Genomic DNA, 5,913 nt, shown 5'->3' with positions numbered 1-5,913 from the left:
GGGCTGTTCTCATGTTATGTGCCTTACAGCAAATAAGACAGCCTGTTTAACTAGTCGGCTAAAGCCCTGGGTGTCTGACTCACTCAAGCTCTCCTCCTGTCAATGCTCCACTTGTCTGCTTCCACCAAACGGTTTATGGATTTTGAACAAAATGCCAAGCCAAGAAAATCTGCCTCCATCAAATTCTCCAGCAGCAATATCTACCATCTCCGCAGATAGTTTGTGCTAAAGTGTGGAAGATCGAGGAGGATTATGTGTCTTGTTAATTGCTAATATCCAGGTAGATGTTGCCTGGACAACAGATGTTAAACCTCGATGTCAAGTTGAACAGCAGGGCTAGAAGAAAACCTGGCTGCACTCTCATAAACACTATCTACATTATGCATCAGTTCAAGGAACAACCCTGCAGGGACACGTAATTTCATGAGCAGTTGTATACAGTCCTGGAATAAAGACGAGGATGTCTATAGATTGTTTCCTCTGCGGTAATGGCTCCTGTCCAAAATGAAATCTTTCTGAAAAGTTCCCAAAAACTGTCTCTAGGTATAACTTGTCAAAATATTTTTTAGTAAATCCTTTACACAAACTCACTCTATTCAAGCTTATATAAGAAATAAGCAGCTAGTAGTAAATTAAAAAGTAAAATGCTGTGATGTACTTTCCATGTAACACTTTCAACAACCACTATAGTGCATTCATTGCTGCTAATACTGTAAAACTCCTGATTATGAGGGCCGTAGTGCTTCCAGTACTCTGCACCCGGGTCAGAGCCAGTCAGCCATCGGACTGATAAATAGACAGCATTCTCACTCACAATGCTGTAACGTATTGTGTTATGACGCGCGAATTGAGTGCGTGCTTTGCCTTTCGTGCTGTTGTGTTTTTGTCCCTGTGGAGTTGCCGTAGGGCAGAATAAATGAAGATGGCTCCCTGCTAAACACGGTGTCCTGTGTCGAATACATTACATGGTGTCAGAAGTCTGTCAAGAACAGTCAAAAAGAACTCAATAATGGCATCTTCGCAGTTTGAGCACCCGAAGATCGACTGGGAAGCCCAGGATATGTACAAGGAATTCGAGCGATTCAGGAGTCACGTCGAATTTGTCTTCGAGGGACCGCTCTCCGAGCTAACGGCTAAGCAGCTAGCAGGCTGGCTAGGTACGTGGATCGGCGAGCAAGGACGGGAAATATACAAGACGCTGACGTGGGCCGAAGGTGAGAAAGAAGATCCTTTGAAAGTGCTGGATAAGTTTGCAAACTATGTCAGACCGAGGAAAAATAAAAGGATTGCGAGACACCGTTTCAAGCAGAGGAAGCAAGGCTCCAGTGAAAGTTTTGATAACTTTGTGAAGGATTTGCGACTCATTCTAATGGACTGTGAGTACCCGGATTCAGACGACATGCTAATTGATGCCATAATCGCGGGAGTGAAAGAAAAACGTGTCCAAGAAAGACTGCTAGACAGAGGTGAGGAGCTAACGCTAGCTAAAGCTATCGAAATACCTCAGCAGTTTGAAATGTCGCAGAAGCAAATAAAAATAGTCAGAGAAGAAGATTCACCAGTATCTGTTATGTCTTTTAAGCCTAACTACTCAGCGTCCAATAAGAAAATATTCAATAAAAGACAAACGAAGCCCATTTATCAGAAGCAAGCATCAGCCAGCCAGCAGAGAAGCTGCACGAGTTGTGGAAAAGACGCAGAACATAAGTGGACCAAGGGCAAGTGTCCAGCTAAAGGCTCTGTGTGTTCCTACTGTCAGAAACCGAATCACTGGGTGGCTGTGTGTCGAAAGCGACCGATTAATACAGTGAGTGTCGAACCAAGTCAAGATTTCACAGATGATGAAATTTTGGACATAAACCTGACATGGACTGATGGTGCTGCGGAGGATAAATGGATGGTAAATTTGGAGATTCTGTCTCAGGAGGTGACTTTCAGAATAGATACAGGAGCAAAGTGCAACACAATGACCCTGTACAGGTACCAGCTGCTAATGCACTCAGGTGAGCTGAAGCGCTCTAGCAAGGTGCTCCGCTCATATTCTAACCACAAGCTGAAGCCGGTGGCTGCAGTTGATCTTCTGGCCAAACACAAGAAGTGTGAAGTGTGTGCAGAATTTGAAATTGTGGACATTGCACAGGAGAATGTGCTCTGCGGTGAGACAGCTGAGGCTTTAGGCTTGATTGTTCGTGTTGACACACTGAAATATGCTGCTGAGAAGAACACCTTGAGTATTGCTGATGCCACCGCTCCAACACAGAGTGTAACAGCTGGACTGCTTGAGTTCCCAGAGTTGTCACGCACGACTGGAACCCTGCCAGGTACGTACAAGATCAAAATTGATCCAGATGCTGTAGGTGTGGTTCACCCTGTCCGCCGCCAGCCAGCTGCACTCAAAGGAAAGATAGTGGAGAAGCTACATGAGATGGAGAAAGATGGCTATATCACCAGAGTTGAGCAACCAACAGCATGGGTGAGTTCAATGGTAGCTGTAGTCCGCAATAGCAAGATCAGAATTTGCATAGATCCAAGTGACTTAAATAAAGTAATAAAGAGGGAACACCACCCCATGCGCACCATAGAGGAAGTTATAGCTGCAATACCTGGTGCTAAAGTGTTTTCAGTTCTGGATGCAAAGTCAGGATTTCTTCAGATAAGGCTGGATGAAGAATCCTCATTCATCACAACCTTCAACACCCCGATAGGAAGGTACAGATGGCTGAGACTCCCGTTTGGACTGAAATGTGCACCAGAAATTTTCCAGCGGATCATGGATGAAATGCTCGAGGGCATCGCTGGAGCTATCAGCGTGATGGATGATATTCTGATAGCAGCACCTACGAGGGAGGAGCATGATGCTATCCTGCGCAGAGTAGCTCAGAGAGCAACAAGCTACAATCTGAGACTCAACTTCAATAAGTGCTACGTTCGTCAGGCGTCAGTGCCATACGTGGGGCACTTGATAACAGCTGATGGACTGAAACCAGACCCAGCGAAAGTTGAGGCAGTTCGGTGTATGTCACCACCAACAGACAAAGATGGTGTCCGCCGCTTCTTGGGTTTTGTCACTTATTTGTCAAAGTTCATACCAAACCTCAGTGAGGAGGATGCTCCGCTGCGTCAGCTCCTCAAGAATGATGTAGAGTTTGCATGGCAACCAGCGCAGCAGCAATCATTTAACAAACTCAGGGAGTTGTGTACACACCCTCCAGTGCTCAAGTATTTTGATCCTGCAAAGCCCGTAGAGATTTTCAGCGATGCTAGCAGCAGTGGGCTTGGAGCTGTCCTGCTGCAGGACGGTCAACCTGTTGCTTTCTCATCAAGATCATTGACTGATGCGGAAATGCGTTATGCGCAAATCGAAAAGGAGATGCTCTCCATTGTGCATGCCTGCATCAAGTTTCACAACTATATATTTGGCACCCATGTCACGGTTTACAACGACCACAAGCCGCTTGAGGATATCTTCAGGAAATCACTGCTGTCTACTCCCATGCGCATCCAGAGAATGCGTCTTCGTCTGCAATGGTATGACTTGGCAGTGAAATATAGGAGAGGAAAGGACATGGAGCTGCCTGACACGTTGTCCAGAGCGCAGCTTGCAGAGAGCAGGCCAGAGATGGATGGACTAGAGTGTGTGTCCATGCTCAGCTTTGTCTCAGTTAGCAACCAGAAACAAATAGAACTGCAGGAGCGCACAAAAGACGAGCTAAGCTGTCTCAAACAGACCATTCAACATGGCTGGACTGAACACAGACGGGATGCGCCTCTTGCTGTTCAGCCATACTGGGACTCCCGAAGCCAACTCGTCATGTCTGATGGGATTATTTTCAAAGGACTACGTATAGTAGTACCCCCAACCATGCGAGAGCACATGCTAAAACTTGTACACCAATCTCATCTAGGGATGGTGAAGAGCAAACAGCGAGCTCGGGAAGTTCTGTACTGGCCAGGAATGAGTTCAGAAATTGAAGAAGTGGTCAGGAACTGTAGCAAGTGTGCAGACTTTCAGAATAAGATGCCCAGACTTCCACTCAAGCCAACAGAAACTCCAGAACTGCCATTTGAGGAGGTGGCTTCAGATCTGTTTGAGTTTCAAGGAAAACAGTATATCCTGCTAGTAGATTACTACTCAAAGTTTATCGAAGTGGATGAACTGAAAGACATGCGCAGCTGCACCACGATACAGATTCTGAAAGCCCAATTCAGCAGACATGGAATTCCTGCAACTCTGAGGACAGACAACGGTCCACAGTATTCCTCAGAGGAATTCAGAGATTTCTGTAAGAGTTATGGAATCTCACACAAGACATCTTCACCACACACTCCACACTCAAATGGTGAAGCAGAGCGTGCAGTGCAAACTGTAAAGAAGCTGTGGTATAAAGCGCCAGACAAGCACCTAGCTCTGATGGATTATAGAACTACTCCAATGGAGTCGGTAGGTCTGTCGCCAGCTCAGCTGCTCATGAGTAGGAGACTTCGCAACACATTACCTTCTGCTCGTGTGCTGCTTGTACCTACAGCCTATAACCCTCTCGAAGTTAAGAAACTTCTGGACAAGACAAAGGACACTCAAAAGTTTTATTATGACCGGAAGAGAGCAAGCAATCCGCCTGCTGTTCTCAAACCGGGTGATGAGATCAGGATGCAACCGTATCCTGGCAACCACAAGTGGTCCCCTGGAGTTGTGGTTAAGCCACACAGTGCACCGCGATCCTATGTTGTGGAATGTGGAAACAAGGAATACCGCCGCAACAGCCAACACCTTCGCAAAAGCACTGCAGCAGCCAACCGTCCACGCCACTGGATGCGTCAGGAACCCTGGACTGAAACATCAGGTCTGCCTGAGAAGGAGACAGCGTCTCCTGAACTCTCTCCCTCATCACCCAAAGTACATTTGAGCCCTACTCGAGTCCGCCCACCTGGACAGATTACTACCAGGCTCGGAAGAGTTGTGAAGCCTCCCGATAGACTGAATTTATAACATTCCTTCCTAGTTGCAGTGTGTGAATTCGAATGTTTTCACTGATTTCTGTTTTTGTTTAAGTTCGTTGATGCTGCAGACTGGATATTTAAGTTTGTTATTTATCTAAGTAAGTAAAACTGTAAATAACAGGTAAGTAAGTTTTGACTATGTTCATATGTTCATCTCTATTATATAATGCATGTTTCTTTGCTAAGGAGGGGAGATGTAACGTATTGTGTTATGACGCGCGAATTGAGTGCGTGCTTTGCCTTTCGTGCTGTTGTGTTTTTGTCCCTGTGGAGTTGCCGTAGGGCAGAATAAATGAAGATGGCTCCCTGCTAAACACGGTGTCCTGTGTCGAATACATTACAAATGCAGCCTTGTAGCCTTCAGCGTTATTAATGCATCTGGTTATTCGGCATCTAATCATTTCCATGCAATGTCAGTGGTCAGTGCAGACAGGCGTGGAAGAGAGTTTCAACTCTTCACAGATCTAAAAGAAAGAAGAAATAATTTCTGTCATTGTTAATGAATGTTTGGACACAAGAACGAAGTTTTAATTTACACCCTAGTTTATGGGGCCCCTTGAACCAATCACACAAGCATATACAGTGGAACCTCGTTTTTCAAACAACGAGTTTAAAATGCCTGGGAAGTCGAACAAATTCTCAAAATTTGAACACACGAGAGGAGCCGAGGTATAGAGAAATAAAAGATTTTGAGCTAAAGAGAACGAGAAGGAAACAAACCCCAGGACAGTTACCCGGTCATTTTATGGAGGGATACCCCCTTTCAAAGGGAGTCCACTTCCCCCTTCCGTCTGTCCCTTCACCTCCCGATACGCAGCCAAAACGGTTTGTAAATTATACAGAATAGTTACATTAACTTTTATTATGCTTTTGTTTTTTCATACTATTTACACTTGTGTTGTCTGTTGTTTAGCT

This window comes from Brachionichthys hirsutus, chromosome 6 (assembly GCF_040956055.1).
Source record: "Brachionichthys hirsutus isolate HB-005 chromosome 6, CSIRO-AGI_Bhir_v1, whole genome shotgun sequence".
Lineage (NCBI taxonomy): Eukaryota > Metazoa > Chordata > Actinopteri > Lophiiformes > Brachionichthyidae > Brachionichthys > Brachionichthys hirsutus.
Note: the sequence above shows the minus strand (reverse complement) of the source record.